The sequence below is a fragment of the Oncorhynchus tshawytscha genome, linkage group LG14 (assembly GCF_018296145.1).
Source record: "Oncorhynchus tshawytscha isolate Ot180627B linkage group LG14, Otsh_v2.0, whole genome shotgun sequence".
Taxonomy (NCBI): Eukaryota; Metazoa; Chordata; class Actinopteri; order Salmoniformes; family Salmonidae; genus Oncorhynchus; species Oncorhynchus tshawytscha.
Window position 1 is genome coordinate 29,205,524 of NC_056442.1, and position 25,385 is coordinate 29,230,908.

The window sequence follows — 25,385 nt, forward strand, 5'->3', positions numbered from 1 at the left end:
TTTCCCTCTGGGGCCTATTTATATGTACTGTATTGAATACTGTGTGCGTGTACTGTGGGGAGCAGAAGTCCCCACAAGACTTGTAAACACACCTTTTTTTACCAACTGGGGACATTTTGTTGGTCCCCACAAGGTCAAATGCTATTTCTATGGGGTTTAGGGTTAAGGTTAGAATTAGTGTTAGAATTAGTGTTAGGGTTAGAATTAGGTTTAGGGTTAGGGCTTGAATTAGGTTTAGGTTAGGGTTAGGGTTAAGGTTAGGTTTTGGGTTAAGGTTAGGGTGCGTGCGTGCGTGTTTGCGTGCGTTAAGGTTAAGTTTAGGGTTAGAGTAAGAGTATGGGTTAGGTTTAAGTTAGGGGTTAGGGTAAGAGTATGGGTTAGGGATGGGTTAGGTTTAAGTTAGGGGTTAGGGTAAGAGTATGGGTTAGGGATGGGTTAGGTTTAAGTTAGGGGTTAGGGTAAGAGTATGGGTTAGGGATGGGTTAGGTTTAAGTTAGGGGTTAGGGTAAGAGTATGGGTTAGGGATGGGTTAGGTTTAAGTTAGGGGTTAGGGTAAGAGTATGGGTTAGGGATGGGTTAGGTTTAAGTTAGGGGTTAGGGTAAGCGTATGGGTTAGGGATGGGTTAGGTTTAAGTTAGGGGTTAGGGTAAGAGTATGGGTTAGGGATGGGTTAGGTGTTTGCGTGCGTTAATGGGTTAAGGTTTAGGGTTAGAGTAAAGTATGGGTTAGGGATGGGTTAGGTTTAAGTTAGGGGTTAGGGTAAGAGTATGGGTTAGGGGGATGGGTTAGGTTTAAGTTAGGGGTTAGGGTAAGAGTATGGGTTAGGGATGGGTTAGGGATGGGTTTAAGTTAGGGGTTAGGGTAAGAGTATGGGTTGGGATGGGTTGGGTTAGGTTTAAGTTAGGGGTTAGGGTAAGAGTATGGGTTAGGGATGGGTTAGGTTTAAGTTAGGGGTTAGGGTAAGCGTATGGGTTAGGGATGGGTTAGGTTTAGGGTAAGAGTATGGGTTAGGGATGGGTTAAGGTTTAAGTTAGGGGTTAGGGTAAGAGTATGGGTTAGGGATGGGTTAAGGTTTAAGTTAGGGGTTGGGTATGGGTTAGGGATGGGTTAAGGGTTTAAGAGTATGGGTTAGGGATGGGTTAAGGTTAGGGGTTAGGGGGTTAGGGTAAGAGTATGGGTTAAGAGTATGGGTTAGGGATGGGTTAGGTTTAAGTTAGGGGTTAGGGTAAGAGTATGGGTTAGGGTAAGAGTATGGGTTATGGGTTAGGGATGGGTTAAGGTTAAGTTAGGGGTTAGGGTAAGAGTATGGGTTAGGGATGGGTTAAGGTTAAGTTAGGGGTTAGGGTTATGGGTTTAAGTTAGGGGTTAGGGTAAGAGGGTATGGGTTAGGGATGGGTTAGGTTTAAGTTAGGGGTTAGGGTAAGCGTATGGGTTAGGGATGGGTTAGGTTTAAGTTAGGGGTTAGGGTAAGAGTATGGGTTAGGGATGGGTTAAGGTTAAGTTAGGGGTTAGGGAAAATGAATGGGACTGAATTGTGTGTCCCCCACAAGGTTAGCTGTACAAGACTGTGTGTGTGTGTGTGCGTGCGTCCGTGCGTAAATTCGTAACATGTCACACCAAATGGATGACATAGTACACATTTGGATGACATAGTATACAAAAAACAGGGACCCCTTTTGGCTCGTGAGCACCACTTTCAAAACTATTGGCTTAAATTATACAAAAGTTTGAGAGTGCATCTTTAACTGTGAATGCTGCTGATATAGGTTGCCATGTGTTTTAGTGCTGAGCAGCGTTAGCATAAAGCCCTGCCAAACCCCAGCCTGGTCACAGACTTGCTTAGAAAAGCACAGACGCGGCTGGAAGATGAGATTCCATTAGGATGGCTGGGGAGGGAGAGGGTGAGGAATTTTCTGAAAGATTTTCTGCCTCTCTTTCTGTAATCACGATGCTAATTAAAGTTTACTTGTTAAGTGTGGCTGGGACTGTGTTCTACATACTGCCTACTGCAGCGAGATAGCGCTAGGCTAATTAGAAAGCTAATGGTCTCCACAACCGTGGCTACAGTACTAATACCTTTAGTAAAGTGATGGATTACACAGAGGCAGGCCATGCAGGGGTTAGTTTCTCTCACTGGAGAACCCTATAGGGACACACACACTGACCACTGCACTGCTTTCACGACAACTACGTGTACATATGTCAGAATTCAGCTGGAAAGGGTACAATAATAAACAGATGTTCATTTTGCTCCAAAAATGCTAAGTATGTCAGAGTTGTGCATACAGATACGCACATACACACAAACACAGACACACACAGCGACGCATCACTTCTCACGAGTCAGGTTAGTGTTGACAGCTGTGTGTGTCAGAGTGATTTTCAGTGTCTGCTCAGTGGTGACGAGTGTGTTTCTCACTACTAACCCCTGATTACGCTTTGGGATGAGGAGCGCTGTCGGAACTCCGTCAGAATGCTGTTGGAGCCTCGCAGCTTTCCCAGAGCTCTCTCCTGACTCACCCTGACTCATGTCGTCATCCCAACAGTCCTGACTCCTGTCCTCATCCCAGAAGTCTTGACTCCTGTCCTCAACCCAACAGTCCTAACTTCTGTCCTCATCCCAACAGTCCTGACTCCTGTCCTCAACCCAGCAGTCTTGACTCCTGTCCTCAACCCAACAGTCCTGACTCCTGTCCTCAACCCACCAGTCCTGACTCCTGTCCTCATCCCACCAGTCCTGACTCCTGTCCTCATCCCACCAGTCCTGACTCCTGTCCTCAACCCAACAGTCCTGACTCCTGTCCTCATCCCAACAGTCCTGACTCCTGTCCTCATCCCAACTCCTGTCGTCATCCCAGGACACCACAGGCCTGTGTGTGTGTATTCTTCTGTTTATCATTGCACTTTATTTGTCTAGTTTCAGTGATGGCCTTGCTAGCAGTCATCAAATCCCAGCCATTCAGTACAAGACAATACCATAGAAAAGAGTTCAGATACAGGGTGAGGCATGCTACACTGTACAGCCACATCTCCAAACCCCACACAGTGGGTATGTTGGCTTTACTTCTGTACTCAAGTGTAGTGTATTGATGTGGTGTTTATGTTATGTAGCATAGTTATATGTAATAAGGGTTTTACTTCTGCATTCCTATAAGACATGCCTACAAAAACTCCTTTGAAAACCCACCTGAGAATAATGATTAAAAAACGACTTGGTAGATAAGATAACATGACGCCAAAGAGGATGGCTGGTGTTTTACATGCCCATAATCAATTGTCCTATTTGTTCGTTTTTCTGTGTTTTTTGTAACTTATTTTTTAAACTTATTTTGTGCATTATGTTGCTGCTACCGTCTCTTATGACCGAAAATAACTTCTAAACATCAGAACTGGGATTACTCTCCACGGACTGGAAGAAGCTTTTTCCTTTAACAAGTCGAACGAGAAAGATATACTGCTCTCCTGGGAACAGACCCAGATCCCCGTCATTTGCGCGAAGAAAAGACAGAGGAAAAGAGGACGCAGATCGGGCTGCCTTTTGAGAATCCGTAGGCGAGCAAGTAAACTCCCATTGCCATCAATTCTACTTGCTAACATGAAATCATTGGAAAATAAAAATGGATGACCTATGATTACAATTATCCTACCAACGGGACATTAAGAACTGTAATATCCTATGTTTCACCGAGTCGTGGCTGAACGACAACACGTACAATATATAGCTGGAGGGATTTTCAATGCACCGTCAGAACAGAGAAGCTACATCTGGCAGGACAAGAGGTGGGGGTGTGTCTTTTTGTCAATAACAGCTGGTGCGTGATGTCTGACATTAAATAAGTCTCGAGGTATTGCTCGCCTGAGGTAGAGTACCTTATGATAAGCTGTAGACCACATTATCTACCAAGAGAGTTCTCATCTATATTATTCGTAGCCGTCTATTTACCAACACAGACCGATGCTGGCACTAAGAGCTAAAGTCACGCCCTGGTCATAGAGAGGCTTTTATTCTCTATTTTGGTTAGGCCAGGGTGTGACTAGGGTGGGCATTCTAGTTTCTTTATTTCTATGTTTTCTATTTCTTTGTTTTTGGCCGAGTGTGGTTCCCAATCAGAGGCAGCTGTCTATTATTGTCTCTGATTAGGAATCATACTTAGGTAGCCTTTTCCCCACCTGTGTTTTGTGGGTAGTTATTTTCTGTTTAGTGTCTGCACCTGACAGGACTGTTTAGGTTTTCACTCTTTGTTATTTTGTTCGAGTGTTTGGAGTAATAAATATATCATGAACACTTACAATGCTGCACCTTGGTCTCCTTCTTTATCCGACGACAGCCGTGACACATAAGCAAACAAGACAATGCTCTCCCAGAAGTGGCCCTCCTAGTGACTGGGGACTTTAATGCAGTTTAAATCAGTTTTACAAAATATTTAGCAGCATGTCACATGTGCAACCAGAGGGAAAAAAACTCAAGACCACCTTTACTCCACATAAAGAGATGCATACAAAGCTCTCCCCCGCCTTCCATTTGGCAAATCCGACTTGCTCAATACGCAAGTGGTCAGATGGTCCAGATGCTACGCTACAGGACTGTTTTGCTAGCACAGACTGGAATATGTTCTGGGATTCATCCAATGGAATTGAGGAGTATACCAACTCCGTCATCGGCTTCATCAATAAGTGCATCGACAACGTCGTCCCCACAGTGACCGTAAGTACATATTCCAACCAGAAGCCATGAATTACAGGCAACATCCGCACTAATTCAGATGCCTATAAGAAATTTCACTATGCCCTCAGACGAACCATAAAACAAGCAAAGCGTCAATACAGGATTAAGATTGAATCCTATTACACTAGCTCTGAAGCTCGTTGGATGTGGCAGGGCTTGCAAATTATTACGGGCTACAAAGGGAAACCCAGACGCGAGCTGCCCAGTGACACGAGCCTACCAGACGAGCTAAACGCCTTTTATGCTCGCTTCGAGGCAAGCAACACTGAAGCATGCACGAGAGCACCAACTGTTCTGCATGACGGCTCTCCGTAGCCACGCGTGAGCAAGAACTTTAAACAGGTCAACATTCACAAGGCTGCGGGGCCAGACGGATTACCAGGACGTGTGCTCCGGGCATGTGCTGACCAACTGGCAAGTGTCTTCTCTGACATTTGCAACATGTCTCTGATTGAGTCTTTAATACCAACATGTTTCAAGCAGACCGCCATAGTCCCTGTGCCCAAGAACACAAAGGCAACCTGCCTAAATGACAAGAGACCCGTAGCACTCACGTCCGTAGCTATGAAGTGCTTTGAAAGGCTGGTAATGGCTCACATCAGCACCATTATCCCAGAAATCCTAGATCCACTCCAATTTGCATACCGCTCAAACAGATCCACAGAGGATGCAATCTCTATTGCAATCCACACTGCCCTTTCCCACCTGGACAAAAGGAACACCTATGTGAGAATGCTATCCATTGACTACAGCTTAGCGTTCAACACCATAGTGCCCTCAAAGCTCATCACTAAGCTAAGGATCCTGGGACTAAACACCTCCCTCTGCAACTGGATCCTGGACTTCCTGACCGGCTGCCCCCAGGGTAGGTAGCAACACATCTGCCACACTGATCCTCAACACTGGAGCCCCTCAGGTGTGCTTGCTCAGTCCTCTCCTGTACTCCCTGTTCACCCACGACTGTGTGGCCAGGCACGATTCCAACACCACCATTAAGTTTGCAGACGACACAACAGTGGTAGGCCTGATCACCGACAACGACGAGACAGCCTATAGGGAGGAGGTCAGAAACCTGGCAGTATGGTGCCAGAATAACAACCCATCCCTCAACGTAACCAAGACTAAGGAGATGATTGTGGACTACAGGAAAAGGAGGGCTGAGCAAGCCCCCATTCTCATCGACAGGGCTGTAGTGGAGCAGGTTGAGAGCTTCAAGTTCCTTGGTGTCCTCATCACCAAGAAACTAGAATGGTCCAAACACACCAAGACAGTCGTGAATAGGGCACAACAACGCCTATCCCCCTCAGGAAACTAAAAAGATTTGGCATGGGTCCTCAGATCCTCAAAAGGTTTTACAGCTGCAACATCGAGAGCATGGTTGCATCCCTGGTTGCATCCCTGCCTGATATGGCAAATGCTCGGCCTCTGCCTGCAAGGCATACAGAGGGTAGTGCGTACGGCCCAGTACATCACTGGGGCCAAGCTGCCTGCCATCCCGGACCTCTACACCAGGCGGTGTCAGAGGAAGGCCCTAAAAATTGTCAAAGACCCCAGCCACCCCAGACATAGACTGTTCTCTCTACTACTGTACGGCAAGTGGTACTGGAGTGCCAAGTCTAGGACCAAAAGGCTTCTCAACAGTTTTTACCCCAAGCCATAAGACTCCTGAACAGGTAATCAAATGGCTACCCAGACTATTTGCATTGTGTTCCCCCCCCACCCCTCTTTTACGCTGCTGCTACTCTCTGTTTATCATAAAGGCATAGTCACTTTAACTATACATTCATGTACATACTACCTAATTTAGCCCGACCAACCGGTACCAAGCACATTGGCTATCCGGACTATCTGCATTGCGCACGTGACAAATAAACTTTGATTTGATTTGAAGATTTGGCATGGGTCCCCAGATTCTTAAATAGTTCTACACCTGCACCATCGAGAGCATCCTGACCGGTTGCATCCCTGCCTGGTATGGCAACTTCTCGGCATCTGACCGTAAGGCGCTACAGAGGGAAGTGTGTACGGCCCAGTACATCACTGGGGCCAAGCTTCCTGCAATCCAGGACCTATATAGTAGGCCGTGTCAGAGGAAAGCCCATGAAATTGTCAGAGACTCCAGTCATCCAAGTCATAGACTGTTTTCTTTGCTATCGCACGTCAAGTGGTACCGGAGCACCAAGTCTAGGACCTTAGACCAAGTCCAGGAAGCCATAAGACTGCTGAACAATTAATCAAATGGACACCAGACTATTACATTGACCCCCACCCCCATTTGTTTTGTATACTGCTGCTACTCGCTGTTTATATCTATGCATAGTCACTTCACCTCTGCCTACATGTACAAATTACCTCTACCTCTTCCCTCGCACGCTGACTCAGTGTACCCCCTGTACATAGCCTCGTTATTGTGTTACTTTTTTATTATTTTTTACTTTAGTTTATTTAGTAAATATTTCCTTAACTCTATTTCTGGAACTGCGTTGTTGGTTAAGGGCTTGTAAGCATTTCAAGGTAAGGTCTACACTTGTATTCGGCGCATGTGACAAATAAATTTGGATTTGATTTTGATTTGTTGTCTTGGTGTGACATTCATGTGATGTAGCATAGTTATACAGTCTTACTGTACATATAATAGGCCTCTCAGTCTACATTCATAAGGGATGCCCATGAATACTCCTTTAAATGTTCCTGTGTAGCTATGTCTTCCCTGGCTTTGTAATCAGGGCTCAAAGGAGCCTCGCCTGTTTTCCAAGAAGTGCAGTCTTAGATAATCAGAAAATAATAGACATGATGCTGGAGGAACACTTTTGAGTTAAGGATCCCATTTGATTCATTCCTTCTTTTGAAGCTTCTGGAGAGGCTTGGTGATCGGATCAAGGCTGCTGTATGAAATGGGATAAGGTATCTGGGGGAGTGGTAGGAATGGGTTTTTCCTTTTGTAGCTGGGAAATATGGAATCTGCTCTCACTCACACTGACAGCGAGACTAAGCCCATCAGAATAGAGTGTGTGTGTGTGTGTGTGTGTGTGTGTGTGTGTGTGTGTGTGTGTGTGTGTGTGTGTGTGTGTGTGTGTGTGTGTGTGTGTGTGTGTGTGTGCGTGTGTGTGCGCGTACGTGCATACATTTTAGGGATGATAACGCTTGGTGTCAGAAGATGTCATCAGACAGGCAAATCACACACACCCTTAGTGACAGACCACTGATACCCAGTGGCTAATGGTAAATCATGTTAACAGCCTCACCCACCATATCAGGTCCTTATTGAATAAAATCAGTGTGTTCCTATGTTACTGCTAAGAGGATTTGAACTCCTTTGTTTAGCAGCTCTACCATTACTATCGCAGTTTGGATTGGGAAATAAGGGATAATTAACAGATTAAAAGCAAGAATTTAAGAGATTACCACCTTCTTCATGGTATTACATGATGACATTCTATCTTCTATTCTATTCTATTCTAGAGAGAGAGAGAGAGAGAGAGAGAGAGAGAGAGAGAGAGAGAGAGAGAGAGCACTAAATGTCTCATCCTATCACTGTAGGTCAGTGGTTCCCAAACTTTTTATAGTCCCGTACCCCTTCAAACAGTCCCGTATCCCTCTAGCACCAGGGTCAGCTGCGTACCCCTTCAAACACTCAACCTCCAGCTGCATATCCCCTCTAGCACTAGGGTCAGCTGCATATCCCCTCTAGCACCAGGGTCAGCTGCATATCCCCTCTAGCACCAGAGTCAGCTGCATATCCCCTCTAGCACCAGGGTCAGCTGCATATCCCCTCTAGCACTAGGGTCAGCTGCGTATCCCCTCTAGCACAAGGGTCAGCTGCGTACCCCCTCTAGCACCAGGGTCAGCTGCGTATCCCTTCAAACACTCAACCTCCAGCTGTACCCCCTCTAGCACCAGGGTCAGCTGTGTATCCCCTCTAGCACCAGGGTCAGCTGCATACCCCCTCTAGCACAAGGGTCAGCTGCATACCCCTCTAGCACCAGGGTCAGCTGCGTACCACCTCTAGCACCAGGGTCAGATGCGTATCCCCTCTAGCACCAGGGTCAGATGCATATCCCCTCTAGCACCAGGGTCAGATGCATATCCCCTCTAGCACCAGGGTCAGATGCATATCCCCTCTAGCACCAGGGTCAGATGCATATCCCCTCTAGCACCAGGGTCAGATGCATATCCCCTCTAGCACCAGGGTCAGATGCATATCCCCTCTAGCACCAGGGTCAGATGCATATCCCCTCTAGCACCAGGGTCAGATGCATATCCCCTCTAGCACCAGGGTCAGATGATGCAGGGTCAGATGCATATCCCCTCTAGCACCAGGGTCAGATGCATATCCCCTCTAGCACCAGGGTCAGATGCATATCCCTTCTAGCACCAGGGTCAGATGCATATCCCCTCTAGCACCAGGGTCAGATGCATATCCCCTCTAGCACCAGGGTCAGATGCATATCCCCTCTCGCACCAGGGTCAGATGCATATCCCCTCTAGCACCAGGGTCAGATGCATATCCCCTCTAGCACCAGGGTCAGATGCATATCCCCTCTAGCACCAGGGTCAGATGCATATCCCCTCTAGCACCAGGGTCAGATGCATATCCCCTCTAGCACCAGGGTCAGATGCATATCCCCTCTAGCACCAGGGTCAGATGCATATCCCTTCTCGCACCAGGGTCAGATGCATATCCCCTCTAGCACCAGGGTCAGATGCATATCCCCTCTCGCACCAGGGTCAGATGCATATCCCCTCTCGCACCAGGGTCAGATGCATATCCCCTCTAGCACCAGGGTCAGATGCATATCCCCTCTAGCACCAGGGTCAGCTGCATATCCCCTCTAGCACCAGGGTCAGATGCATATCCCCTCTAGCACCAGGGTCAGATGCATATCCCCTCTAGCACCAGGGTCAGATGCATATCCCCTCTAGCACCAGGGTCAGCTGCGTACCACCTCTAGCACCAGGGTCAGATGCATATCCCCTCTAGCACCAGGGTCAGATGCATATCCCCTCTAGCACCAGGGTCAGATGCATATCCCCTCTAGCACCAGGGTCAGATGCATATCCCCTCTAGCACCAGGGTCAGATGCATATCCCCTCTAGCACCAGGGTCAGATGCATATCCCCTCTAGCACCAGGGTCAGATGCATATCCCCTCTAGCACCAGGGTCAGATGCATATCCCCTCTCGCACCAGGGTCAGATGCATATCCCCTCTAGCACCAGGGTCAGATGCATATCCCCTCTCGCACCAGGGTCAGATGCATATCCCTTCTAGCACCAGGGTCAGATGCATATCCCCTCTAGCACCAGGGTCAGATGCATATCCCCTCTAGCACCAGGGTCAGATGCATATCCCCTCTCGCACCAGGGTCAGATGCATATCCCCTCTAGCACCAGGGTCAGATGCATATCCCCTCTAGCACCAGGGTCAGATGCATATCCCCTCTAGCACCAGGGTCAGATGCATATCCCCTCTAGCACCAGGGTCAGATGCATATCCCCTCTAGCACCAGGGTCAGATGCATATCCGCTCTAGCACCAGGGTCAGATGCATATCCCTTCTCGCACCAGGGTCAGATGCATATCCCCTCTAGCACCAGGGTCAGATGCATATCCCCTCTCGCACCAGGGTCAGATGCATATCCCCTCTCGCACCAGGGTCAGATGCATATCCCCTCTAGCACCAGGGTCAGATGCATATCCCCTCTAGCACCAGGGTCAGATGCATATCCCCTCTCGCACCAGGGTCAGATGCATATCCCCTCTAGCACCAGGGTCAGATGCATATCCCCTCTCGCACCAGGGTCAGATGCATATCCCCTCTAGCACCAGGGTCAGATGCATATCCCCTCTCGCACCAGGGTCAGATGCATATCCCCTCTAGCACCAGGGACAGCGCACTCCAAAATGTTTTTTTTTGCCATCATTGTTAGCCTGCCACACACACACTATACAATACTTTTATTAAACATATGTCACTTCCCACAACCCAGCTCGTGGGAAGTGACAAAGAGCTCTTATAGGACCAGGGCACAAATAATAATATAATAATAATCAATAATGTTGCACTTTATTTAGCCATCTTACATATAAAACCTTATTTGTTGATCAAAAATTGTGAATAACTCACCACAGGTTCATGAGAACGGTGTGCTTCTAAGGATGCACATAACTCTGCAATGCTGGGTTGTATTGGAGAGAGTCTCAGTCTGAAATTATTTTCCACACACAGTCTGTGCCTGTCTTTAGTTTTCATGCTGGTGAGGGCTGAGAATCCACTCTCACATAGGTACGTGGTTGCAAAGGGCATCAGTGTCTTAACAGCTCGATTTGCCAAGGCAGGATACTCTGAGCGCAGCCCTATCCAGAAATCTGTCAGTAGCTTCTGATTTAAATAACATTTTCACAGAACCGCTTGTTGCAATTTCAATGAGGCTCTCTTTTTCAGATATCGGTAAGTGGACTGGAGGCAGGGCATGAGAGGGATAATGAATCCAGTTGTTTGTGTCATCCGTTTCGGGAAAGTACCTGCGTAATTGTGCACCCAACTCACTCAGGTGATTCACTATATCACATTTAACATTGTTCGTAAGCTGGAGTTCATTTGCACACATAAAATCATACAATGATGGAAAGACCTGTGTGTTGTCCTTGTTAATGCAGACAGAAAAGAGCTCCAACTTCTTAATCATAGCCTCAATTTTGTCCTTCACAGTGAATATAGTTTCGGAGAGTCCCTGTAATCCTCAATTCAGATCATTCAGGCGAGAGAAAAAAATCACCCAGATTGGCCAGTTGTGTGAGAAACTGCAAACGGTCAGAGAAGTGAAAATGATGGTCAGTAAAGACAACTTTAGGCTCATCTCTCAATTCCAAAACATGTGTCAATACTTTGCCATTTGATCACCAGCACACTTCTGTATGTTGTAAAAGTTTTACATGGTCGCTGCCCATATCATTGCTTTTGCGCCATCAGTACAGAGACCAACACATATTGACCACCAAAGTCCATTTGATGTCACCTAGCTGTCCAGTACTTTAAAACATCCTCTCCTGTTGTCCTGGTTTCCAGTGGTTTACATAAGAGGATGTCTTCCTTAATTGACCCCCCATAAACGTAACGGACATGTGCCAGGCCCGCCACGTCTGTTGACTCATCCAGCTATGATGCATATACTTCACTGGCTTGTATGTGAAGCAGTAATTGTTTCAAAACATCTCCTGCCATGTCACTGATGCATCGTGAAACAGTGTTGTTTGATGAAGACATTGTCTGTATAGTTTTTTTGGCCTTTTCCCCCAGCATTGTCCGTCCCAGCCAGATCCGCGGCAGCAGAAAGAATGAAGTATGGGGCTTGCCTGTCCTAGCCACTCGGTAGCTCACCATATAAGACTCTTCTAGCCCCTTCTTATTAATGGTATCTGTTGCTTTAATACATGTCTTACTACTCAAAAGTTGTCTTTATTCTCGCTCAAAAAACTCCCGTGGCTTCTTTTTTTAAATGGTCATGTTTTGTTTCTAAATGCCTGCGCAAGAGTGAAGGTTTCCCGCGAGAGGGTACCTGTCAATGTGATTGGATGTTAATTATTTGACTAGCTATCTGTGTTTGACATTGTGTTGTTATTTTGATGGACACTAGATGGTTGAATGTTATTTTTGGCAGTGAAACGAGGCTACTCAGGTGAGAAAGAAAACCTCACCCAAATGTATAGCCCCGTTGGAAAATATAAATGGACTGTTTGAAAATGTCATAAAAAAATTAATGTAATCTGAGTCACGTTTTTATTTGGCGTACCCCTGATGGCATTGCGCGTCCCCCATACCCCAGTTTGGGAATACCTGGTATAGGTGAAAGGCCCTACACTGCACTGTCATTTTACCAATTTAAATGGTTAATCCTGTAAATGTGCTGACCCCAGTGTTATTGCACATCCTGGGTTAACAGTGGCTCTGCCCTTAATGCAGCTCCTTCACCTCTCTACCCCCTGGATTCTCCTAAAGAACCTGTTCTCTTCCAGCCAGACATAGACACACATCTTTCCTCCTCTCACTCTTATATGTAGGCATACATGTTCTCCTTTTACTTTCTCCTCTCTCTCTTTCTCTCTATTTCACACACACACACTCGCTCGTCTTCCCCGTGCTGAGTGTGTACATTACCTGAGGCGTTTCTCCCTGGGCTCTGCCTCTGTAATTACCTGGAGAGGCAGAGTGATGAAAGGGTACGCCTGACCTTTAAATCGTTAGCCCACAGACCCACACACACATAAACACACAGTGATTTACACAAAGAATCAAATGGCGGTGTGCGTAGCAGTGACAGCCTGTGTTAGTGGGGGATTTGGTCACATCAGCCAGACACATATGGCAAGGTTTAATTACTGTTGCCCACAGATGCACAAAATTGATCATGTAATCAATGAATGAATGTTGGCTGTCTAGTTAGTGGCCCGTAAAGCCCATTTGCTTTTAAAGGTCTTTAGAATGATGAAGGGCTATGGATCAGGGCTATAAAAGAATATACAGACAGAGATAATGGTACACTAAGAGAGAGGGGGATAGAGCAGGAGGGGAGTGTGGGGGGAGAGAGAGCAGGTGGGAGGATGTGGGGGAAAGAAAGTGGGGAGCGGGTGGGGGTGTGTGGGTGGAGACAGAGTGGGGAGCGGGTGGAGGGGTGTGGGGGAGGAGAGAGTGGGGTTGCGGGGGCAGTGTGGGGGGGGAGAGAGTGGGGGAGAGGGAGGGGTGAGTGTGGGGGAAGAGAGGGTGGGGGAGTGGGTGGGGGGTGAGTGTGGGGGAAGAGAGAGTGGGGGAGCAGATGGGGGAGTGTGGGGGACGAGAGAGTGGGGGAGCAGATGGGGGAGTGTGGGGGACGAGAGAGTGGTGGAGTTGGAGGGGTGAATGTCGGAAGAGAGAGTGGGGGGGAAGTGAGAGTGGGGGAGTGGGTGGAGGGTGTGTGGGGGAAGAGAGGGAGGGAGATCTCTCACTGTGTACTGGCCTTTCCCCAGGTTTAGCTCTCCGAACTCCAAACTGTAATGCAGGGTGTGCGTTCAGGCATGTGATCTTACATTCTTTTGTATGTGTGTGTGCGTGCGTGTGTGTGTGCGTGTACTTTGTGTGAGAAAGCGAGAGATATATTAGGTTGAGATGGCTGGCAGGCAAACTATTTACCCCTCTCATTGCACACACATTTACTTTCACACACACACACACACACACACACACACACTCAGAACCTCGGATTTCACCTGGTTTGTCAGTGGTGTCTCTGGGTGGTTTCTCATCTCTCCTACCCCTCCTTTCTTTTTACTTTTCTGTCTCCCAGTAATGAGGTGCTATGAGTTCTGATATCAGGCTGCCCGCTACTGTGTTTTCCGTCTGCCATTGCTGCTTCTACTCTAGTTGTCAATCTGTCACCTGCTCAGGCTCGCTTGCATACACCACCAGACAGAGAAAGACACAACAGAGTTGACAAATGGAAATTAATGGGGGGAGAAACTTCATTCTTTAGAAAAACAGAAGAGCTGACTGATACTTCAAATCAGGCTGGGCTTTGTAATGCTAAAGTTAACCTGGCAGTCAGTACAGAGAGATGTGAGTGTTTTCTCACCCACCCTCAAATGAGACTGGAAATAGTCTAGTGAGGAGAAAAAACCAGTGGAAAGAAAGATGTGGTGTGCTGGAGGCTAAACCTCAGTCATAGCATCCCATCCCCTCCTTTATTCCCCCTGCATCATTTATACCCACTCTTTCCACTGCATGCTTCATTGATTCACAGATATACACTGATATCCTAGTCCCTTCTCTCTCACTTACCTGGGGGTTCTAGTATGGTTAGGGAGAGTATGTAGCGATGTATATTAGTACTCTAGTCCCCTATCCTGCTCTTACTAGAGTTATGGTCCTGAGACTTTCTGAGCCCTAGTTATCACTCCACTGATGAACGATGGATGGAGGCTGAACGGGTGATTTACCCCGCCACTACTGTCTCCCTTCATCAGTGTCCTGTCATCCCCTCCCTCCTCGATCACTTTCACTTCTTCTCCTGCCTCATCAGTCAGATCAGTAGAGAACAGGATCGTTAGAGTCTGTCCTGAATCACATCGTGGACAGTGTAGAATAGGCGATGACATGTAATTCGCCACAACAACAAAGTCAAACAGTGGGCATCTCAGGGTTAACATTGATGTATAACAGTGTTATTGTCACGTGAGCAGCTGCACCAATACTTCATAGACAAAGCCATTAGGGATGTGCATATTTCCCTTTCAAGACGATTTGATTCGTATCTAGATACATGGGCTCCGATATGATACTTGAACGACACGTTTTAGTTTGAAACAATTCGGTATGGTTCAATTTGATTAGAGAACGAATCCATACGATTCATTTTGATGCAATAAGATTCGATGCACAAAAATGTATTGTATAAACACATAAATGTTCCATTCTAAATGAAAACCTGCTGCTGATGGAGCTCATGTGATGGGCCTCTGAGCTGGATCTGTCTGAGCTGTGTGTGTGTGTGTGTGTGTGTGTGTGTGTGTGTGTGTGTGTGTGTGTGTGTGTGTGTGTGTGTGTGTGTGTGTGTGTGTGTGTGTGTGTGTGTGTGTGTGTGTGTGTGTGTGTGTGTGTGTGTGTGTGTGTGTGTGTGTGTGTGCGTGCGTGCGTGTGTGTACTATCTACGCACCTGAGCTGAGTGGTTGCTGTCCTCATTATCAAATTATTAACTTTACCCTGTATATCTAAAAATGGCCATACAGTATATATTGTTTAAAGCAAAACTACCAAAATTATTGCTGATGGTGAACCTGAACAATTAAAATAACAACTAGAGGTATAGCTGGATTAGAGTTGTGTCTTCAGAACCTTACTTTTTGCTGGTAAAACACCATTTTCAACAGGGCATAGATTAAAAATAACATAGAAAATGACATAGGTTGTCACTCAACTTGTACAGCCTAATATCACACAGGCAATATCTTGCGTTTAAAGTGAGATCAAGAACAGGCCGCCAACCTCGGGTTGGTCTGCGTGTGAAGCTGGGTACACTGCGCTGTTTGACTAGGCTACTGATGTTTTCTGGGGGTTTTCGCCATGCAAAATGACTTGCAGATCAATGACTGTCAATACAGTTACATACAGTTTGACACTGAAGGAGATGACACGTCAGTTGTCACTAAAGATGAGAGATATTTTCGTAAGGTAGAAAGAATGTTTGCAAAAGATGTTATTGAACCAGCAATTCATAACGTTTGAATAAATGTTCTGACCGATGCATGCTACATTTAGATCGGTTTGGGTTCCACGGACCAATGCACTTGTAGCTTCAACATTTGAATTGGGGACCGTGTGTATAGGTGAATCATTACATCCCTAAGAGCCATGGGGATCCATGTTGAGGTCTGGCTGCAGTATGGCTGTTGTCACATTGATTCATGGCACTCTGTCCTGCTTTTATACGGTCGATTTGTAATAACATTATCTGCAGGCTAAACAAGCTGTGCATATTTCAATACATTAATCAGACTAAAGTAGTGTGTGTGTGTGTGTGTGTGTGTGTGTGTGTGTGTGTGTGTGTGTGTGTGTGTGTGCGTGCGTGCGTGCGTGCATGCGTGCATACGTATGATCTGTATGTGCACGTGTGTTTACCTCACACACCTGGAGGCATTTATAATCGCTATTCAGAGGCTCTCAGGCTTGGAGAGAGATGGAAAGAGAGAGAGAAGAGGAGAGAGATCTAGAGTAAGAGAAAGAGAAAGAGAGAGAGAGAGAGAGAGAGATCTATAGTAAGAGAGGGAGAGAGGGAGAGAGAGAGAGAGAGAGAGAGAGAGAGAGAGAGAGAGGGGGAAGGGGACCCTGGCGGGTGTGTTGGTGCGTGGGTGGGAGCATATGCCACCCAACAATAATACCACCTTAATTACCAAAACACCAGGAGAGGAAAGACACGAGAGAGACTGAGAGACTGAGTTTCTCTCTCACTGCCAGATCATTAGAGAGGCTGGCTAACTGACAGATGGAGAACAGAAGAAAGTGAGTGAAGAGTTGGAAAGAAGAGAGAAAAGAGATTAGAATGAACAGTGAATAGAATGAGAAGAGCTTAAAGACAGAGAAGATAGAGAAGAGGGGGGAGAGAATATGCAGAAGGGATCAGAAAGATGGAGAAGTAATGGAGAAGAGAAGGAGAATGGAGAACCGATCCCAGAGATGGAGTGGGCTGGAGCCCTGTTTCTTCATCACAGAAGCAGGCTGTGGATGTCAACACTACCGCATGTAAAGTGTACAGTAATGACTTCCAGTCTAGGGTTCAATTTGTCATATGGGGCACAGATCACTTGTGGATACTACCTTTACCAGGAAATACATGTGAATACACACATACACACCCAAATACAAACAGGTTACTGCCAAATAAAGCAAACACTTGAGTAAATGAGGGATACAAAGTATACAGTATTGAAAGCAGGTGCATCCACGCAGATGTGGATCCTGAGTTATTTAAGCAATTAACGTCCCATCATGCTTAGGGTCATGTATAAAAATGCCCAGTTGCCCATTATTCTGGCTACCATGTCTAGAAGCAGAGATCTCAGTGACTTTGAAAGAGGGGTCACAAAGGAGCATAGGGGGTTTAAAGGGTGTGTGAAGAGCCCTATAAAATCTGCATTGCAGAGAACGTGCGATCACAGAATCTAGACCAAAAATTCAACAATATAATTTTTTTATTGAACTTAGTAGGATATCAGCTAAATGTATTGAAGTTATTTGAACATGCATTAATTTGCATTAATTTGCAGGCATTAACAATGATAGCCATTAACAATGATGCTAATGATAACCATTTTCTGTTACAGATGAAAAGTTTTTCCCAAAAAACTTCTCAATTAAATATTAACTTCAATTTAGCCTACACCCACCTAGAAGAACAATATCATGACTATGTGCATCAATCCAGTGGCCACGACAGCAGAAATCCCAGATGTCAAAAGTGGTCTCCTGATATAGGGGAAGCATTGTTGTGGATTTAAAACATCCCATTTAGTTGTTTTTCTATTATTTTTTTAAGTGTAATTTTTAAGAAAGGAAACCTGAAAAAAAATGAAAAACAGAAACCTGGAAAACTAAACTTAGGAAACTGATTTTGGGAAAAAAATATAACAGATTTTATTGGGCCCTGTTTGTGTGTGTGTTTGTGTGTGTGTCAGTCACCAGATCTCAACCCAGTTGAACACGATGGTAGATTTTGGAGCGGTGCCTAAAACAGCCTTTTCCACCACCATTTACTAAACACCAAATGATGGAATTTCTCATGGAAGAATGGAGTTTCATCCCTCCAATCGACTTCCAGACACTTGTAGAATCTATGCCAAGGTGCATTGAAGCTGTTCTGGGGGCTCTTGGTGACCCAGCGCCATTTCCTTTACAGTGAGTATACCAAACATTGGGAACACCTTCCCAATATTGAGTTGCACCCCCCCCCCTCTACAAGGTATCGAAGCGACCACAGGGATGCTGGCCGATGTTGACGACTCCAATGCTTCCCACAGTTGTGTCAAGTTGGCTGGATGTCCTTTGGCTGGTGGACCATTCTTGATACACACGGGAAACTGTTGAGCACTAAAAACCCACTCCAATTTGCATACCGGACCAACAGATCCACAGATGATGTAATCTCTATTGCACTCCACACTGCCCTTTCCCACCTGGACGAAAGGAACACCTAAGTGAGAATGCTATTCATTGACTACAGCTCAGCATTCAACACCATAGTGCCCTCAAAGCTCATCACTAAGCTAAGGACCCTGGGACTAAACACCTCCCTCTGCAACTGGATCCTGGACTTCCTGACGGGCCGCCCCCAGGTGGAAAGGGTGGGTAACAACACATCTGCCACGCTGATCCTCAACACGGGGGCCCCTCAGGGGTGCGTGCTCAGTTTTCTAGTGCCACAATAGTGGTAGGCCTGATCACCAACAGCGATGAGACAGCCTATAGGGAGGAGGCAGAGACCTGACCGTGTTGTGCAAGAACAACAACCTCACAATCAACGTGATCAAGGAGATGATAGTGGACTACAGGAAAAGGAGGACCGAGCACGCCCTCATTCTCATTGACGGGGCTGTAGTGGAGCAGGTTGAGAGCTTCAAGTTCCTTGGCATCCACATCACCAACAAACTAACATGGTCCAAGCACATCAAGACAGTCGTGAAGAGGGCATGACAAAACCTATTCCCCTTCAGGAGACTGAAAATATTTGCTATGGGACCTCAGATCCTCAAAAGGTTTTACAGCTGCATCATCGAGAGCATCCTCATGGGTTGCATCACTGACTGGTAGGTCAACTGCTCGGCCTCTAACCGCAAGGCACTACAGAGGCTAGTGTGTACGGCCCAGTTCATCACTGGGGCCAAGCTTCCTGCCATCCAGGACCTCTATACCAGGCGATATCTGAGGAAGGCAGTATACCAGGCGGTGCCACCCTAGTTATAGACTCTCTGCGCAGTATTATTGGTTGTTGGTTGATCAAATGCATGCATTATCATAACTTGATATCTTGATATCTTTGAAACATTTTGTGAGTAGCAGCGCGTTGCATTCTGTGCAGATTAGGGGATACGGGGATATAGGCTGCTGAATATAGTCTACTCACGTCGCAGAGCAGCTATTGTGATGTTTTCCTCCTGCATGTTGTTGGAAGACCGACGCGGGAGTAATATGATGATTGAGACACACAAGTGATGGTCCATGATAATCATAGATGGATTTATTGTGAGTATTTTTCTCCAATTAACAAAGGACTTGCATGAACATGTGGTTTTGTTTAGGCATTTTAGTTTGTTTGACATTTGGCAATGTGAAACCTACCGGACCAAATGAAAGAAATACAAAGTAACAAATAATCAAACTCTAGCTCAGAACTATGTGTGAAAACGCCCTTATTGAGAGACCGAGACAGAGACTACTACTGATGAGACACTGCTGGCATTGACATGATACACTCCTGTCTCACACCTGATCCCTCTCTTTCTCTCTGCCATGTCCCTCCTCCCCACTTTCATCCCCCCCATCCTCAGTTACAGCCCCCAGACAGACACCACTCATCTCCCTCCATCCCTCCATCCATCCATCCATCCATCCATCCATGACCAGATGGCTGGTGCAGATCTGTCAGCCAGGAGACAGAGACAGGCTCTCTGCTCTGTTCTCTTTGAGGCTCCACACCCTGCTGCCATAAATCACTCAGGCGGGGATGGAAGGATGGAGAGATGGAGGGTTGGCGAGATGGACCGCTTCATGGTGTTTCTGACACAAACAGATCTGGCAACAAATTCATCATGGGGATGAGGGGGTGTAGGGGAGAGGAGGGGAAGATCAGGGTGCAGAAACATCACAAAACAGATGATTGTTGACAGTGTACAGCACACATCTACTGTAACCTCTTTCTACACTAGTGACCCTCTTGCTAGTCTTTATGTTTGGTCACTTTTCCTCCCATGAGAGGTGGAGAGAAAAGGGGATGAGACAAAGAGAGAGAAGAGATGGAGGGAGTGTAAATACTGAAGACAGCCAGGTTGACGAATCAATGGAGCTGATAGTGGCCCCTGAGTGGCGCCTGAGACCAAGGGTTCATGAATAGGGAACATTTAAATATTTAAATAGGACCGTTTGCAGTGAGGGCATGTCTGAGGGCATGTCTGGAGGAGAGACTGTCTATTTAACAGTACCACCACAAACCACAGGAAGTATCACAATGCCTTCCTCTGCTAATGCCAGACAGAGTGTGTGTGTGTGTGTGTGTGTGTGTGTGTGTGTGTGTGTGTGTGTGTGTGTGTGTGTGTGTGTGTGTGTGTGTGTGTGTGTGTGTGTGTGTGTGTGTGTTGTAATGAGGGGGTGAGAGAGGATAAACATATCTCTCATAGAAATGAGTTAATCTCCACTTTATTACTCATCATTTCCTTCTATTCTCTGTGATTGAAGGACGGACTGGTGAGAGAGACACAGGTCATTTAAATCATTACGCTCCAGTGTAAACACCTCTTTGTGTTATTAGCTCATTCACTCATCGCAATTTCCTCTGACGTTATTTTCATGCAGATGAGAAGTGTGATTGCCTTGATTGGGACAATGTATGCGAACTAAACGGAGGGTGCACAGTCCTTTTTTTTCAGGAGAATGCTTGGGGTTTTAGTTTTGATAACTTACTCGTTGCACAGAAGCAAAGGGAAAGTGTATGTTTTGAACAATATGTGTGGTGTAAAGTCATGCAGATACATGGTAAGGTCGTGTATAGAGAAGACAATGAACTGTATATGCTGTTGTAAGCTATATCTGTTTCAACTTAGTAGAAAAAAATTACCTGGCTCCCCCCCTCTTTCTCTCCCCCCTATCTCTCCCTCTCCCCCTCTCTCTCTCTTCTCGTCTGCCTCTCACTCTCTTCTCTCCCTCCCGCTCTCTTTCTTCTCGTCCCCCTCTCACTCTCTTCTCTCCCTCCCTCTCTCTTTCTTCTCGTCCCCCTCTCACTCTCTTCTCTCCCTCCCTCTCTCTTTCTTCTCGTCCCCCTCTCACTCTCTTCTCTCCCTCCCTCTCTCTTTCTTCTCGTCCCCCTCTCACTCTCTTCTCTCCCTCCCTCTCTCTTTCTTCTCGTCCGCCTCTCACTCTCTTCTCTCCCTCCCTCTCTCTTTCTTCTCGTCCCCCTCTCACTCTCTTCTCTCCCTCCCGCTCTCTTTCTTCTCGTCCCCCTCTCACTCTCTTCTCTCCCTCCCTCTCTCTTTCTTCTCGTCCCCCTCTCACTCTCTTCTCTCCCTCCCTCTCTCTTTCTTCTCGTCCCCCTCTCACTCTCTTCTCTCCCTCCCTCTCTCTTTCTTCTCGTCCCCCTCTCACTCTCTTCTCTCCCTCCCTCTCTCTTTCTTCTCGTCCCCCTCTCACTCTCTTCTCTCCCTCCCTCTCTCTTTCTTCTCGTCCCCCTCTCACTCTCTTCTCTCCCTCCCTCTCTCTTTCTTCTCGTCCCCTCTCACTCTCTTCTCTCCCTCCCTCTCTCTTTCTTCTCGTCCCCCTCTCACTCTCTTCTCTCCCTCCCTCTCTCTTTCTTCTCGTCCCCCTCTCACTCTCTTCTCTCCCTCCCTCTCTCTTTCTTCTCGTCCCCCTCTCACTCTCTTCTCTCCCTCCCTCTCTCTTTCTTCTCGTCCCCTCTCACTCTCTTCTCTCCCTCCCTCTCTCTTTCTTCTCGTCCCCCTCTCACTCTCTTCTCTCCCTCCCGCTCTCTTTCTTCTCGTCCCCCTCTCACTCTCTTCTCTCCCTCCCTCTCTCTTTCTTCTCGTCCCCCTCTCACTCTCTTCTCTCCCTCCCTCTCTCTTTCTTCTCGTCCCCCTCTCACTCTCTTCTCTCCCTCCCTCTCTCTTTCTTCTCGTCCCCCTCTCACTCTCTTCTCTCCCTCCCTCTCTCTTTCTTCTCGTCCCCCTCTCACTCTCTTCTCTCCCTCCCTCTCTCTTTCTTCTCGTCCCCCTCTCACTCTCTTCTCTCCCTCCCGCTCTCTTTCTTCTCGTCCCCCTCTCACTCTCTTCTCTCCCTCCCTCTCTCTTTCTTCTCGTCCCCTCTCACTCTCTTCTCTCCCTCCCTCTCTCTTTCTTCTCGTCCCCCTCTCACTCTCTCTTCTCTCCCTCCCTCTCTCTTTCTTCTCGTCCCCTCTCACTCTCTTCTCTCCCTCCCTCTCTCTTTCTTCTCGTCCCCCTCTCACTCTCTTCTCTCCCTCCCTCTCTCTTTCTTCTCGTCCCCCTCTCACTCTCTTCTCTCCCTCCCTCTCTCTTTCTTCTCGTCCCCCTCTCACTCTCTTCTCTCCCTCCCTCTCTCTTTCTTCTCGTCCCCCTCTCACTCTCTTCTCTCCCTCCCCTCTCTCTTTCTTCTCGTCCCCTCTCACTCTCTTCTCTCCCTCCCTCTCTCTTTCTTCTCGTCCCCTCTCACTCTCTTCTCTCCCTCCCTCTCTCTTTCTTCTCGTCCCCCTCTCACTCTCTTCTCTCCCTCCCCTCTCTTTCTTCTCGTCCCCCTCTCACTCTCTTCTCTCCCTCCCTCTCTCTTTCTTCTCGTCCCCCTCTCACTCTCTTCTCTCCCTCCCTCTCTCTTTCTTTCTTTTTCTGTCTTTTGTGTCTTTAATTGGTTTGGCATTTTCTTCACTTCCCCAAAAGAGAAACCATCATTAAGCGGCTGTCCACTGAGTCGGCCAATAAAATATTATTTCATCTGGGGTCACCATGGGGAAACAGAACAGTGACTGCCTGTCATTCCCATAGGTCAAAGGTCACCCTTCGACCATTTCATTTCCTCTCCATCTCCCTGACTTCCTCTTTCTTCCCGTTTCCATCCTGCATTCATTTCCTCAGTGCTGATTGGGCCTGACGAGGCCAAACAATCAGGTTGCATTTTACGTATCACTGCTCTCCCAGGCTCAAAGGTCAGCCATCAGGAAGGGAGATTATGGGATGCCTTCACTTCACAGATTAAGCACCTGCTGATAGTTTCAGATCGTGAGGATGTTTCCTATGGATTATATGGTGTTATGTTGACATAGCGTTGCCTTAATGTCCCAGGTTGTGAGAACATCAAATCAAATCACTTTTTATTCGACACCTGCACTGATTACAACAGGGAAATGCTTACTTACGAGCTCTTAACCAACAATACAGTTTTAATAAAAATAAGTGTTAAGAAAATATTACTAAATAAACTGAAGTAAAAAAAAAAAGAATACAAAATAAATAAATAAAGAAGAAAATAGAAAAATAACTAAAAATTAAAGACAATACAATAACAGTAACAAGGATATATACAGGGGGTACCGGTACAGAGTCAATGTGCGGGGTCAAAGGTTAGTTGAGGTAATTGAGGTAAATTTGGGGTCACTTACAAATTTCCTTGTTTTTGAAAGAAAATCACTTTTTTTGTCCATTAAAATAACATTAAAATGATCAGAAATACAGTGTAGACATTGTTAATGTTGTAAATGAATATTGTAGCTGGAATGTTTTATGGAATATCTACATAGGCGTACAGAGGCCCATTATCAGTCTCAATTTGATGTTATTTTAATGGACAAAAAAACAAAAACAAGGGCATTTCTAAGTGACCCCAAGCTTTTGAACGGTAGTGTACATGTAGGTAGAGGTAAAGTGACTATGCATAGATAATAAACAGAGAGTAGCAGCAGCTTAAAAATGTGTGGGTGGGTCAATGCAAATAGTCCGGGTAGCCATTTGATTAGCTATTCAGGAGTCTTATGGCTTGGGGGTAGAAGCTGTTAAAAAGCCTTTTGGACCTAGACTTGGTGATGTACTGGGCCATTCACACTACCCTTTGTAGTGCCTTGCGGTCGGAGGCCGAACAGTTGTCATACCAAGCGGTGATGCAACCAATCAGGATGCTCTCGATGTTGTAGCTGTAAAACCTTTTGAGGATCTGAGGACCCATGCCAAATCTTTTCAATCTCCTGAGGGGGAAAAGGTGTTGTCGTGCCCTCTTTACGACTGTCTTGGTGTGTTTGGACCATTCTGGTTTGTTGGTGATGTGGACACCAAGGAATTGAAGCTCTCAACCTGTGGCACTACAGCCCTGTCGATGAGAATGGGGGTGTGCTCGGCCCTCCTTTTCCTGTAGTCCACGATCATCTACTTTGTCTTGATAATCTTGAGGGAGAGGTTGTTATCCTGGCACCACACTGCCAGGTGTCTGACCTCCTCCCTATAGGCTGTCTCATCATTGTCGGTGATCAGGCCTACCACTGTTGTGTCGTCTACAAACTTAATGATGGTGTTGGAGTCATGAGTGAACGGAAGTACAGGAAGGGTCCTGAGCATGAACCCCTGAGGGGCCCCCGTGTTGAGGATCAGCGTGGCGGATGTGTTGTTACCTACCCTTACCACCTGGCGACAGTCCATCAGGAAGTCCAGGATTCAGTTGCAGAGGGAGGTGTTTAGTCCCAGGGTCCTTAGCTTATGGATGAGCTTTGAACAGCATTCTCACTTAGGTGTTTATTTTGTCCAGGTGGGAAAGGGCAGTGTGGAGTGCAATAGAGATTGCATCATCTGTGGATTTGCTGGGGCGGTATGCACATTGAAGTGGGTCTAGGGTTTCTGGGATAATGCTGTTGATGTGAGCCATGACCAGCCCTTCAAAGAACTTCATGGCTACAAATGTGAATGCTACGGGTTGGTTGTCATTTAGGCAGGTTACCTTGGTGTTCTTGGGAATAGGGACTATGGTGGTCTACTTGAAACATGTTGGTATTAATGACTCAGTCAGAACAGGTTGAAAATGTCATTGAAGACACTTGCCAGTTGGTCAGCGCATGCTCGGAGTACATGTCCTGGTAATCCACCTGGCCCTGCGGCCTTGTGAATGTTGACCTGTTTAGAGGTCTTACTCACATAAGCTACGGAGAGCGTGATCACACAGTCATCCAGAACAGCTGGTGCTCTCATGCATGCTTCAGTGTTGCTTGCCTCGAAGCCCACATTGAAGTCATTTAGCACGTCTGTTAGGCTTGTGTTATTGGGCAGCTCGCGCGGCTGTGCTTCCCTTTGTAGTCCGTAATAGAGGGAATGAATGCGAAATAATTTGCAAAAGGACATGCTTTTGTTATGTTGCTATAATGTTGCTGTAACGTTATTGTGAGGTT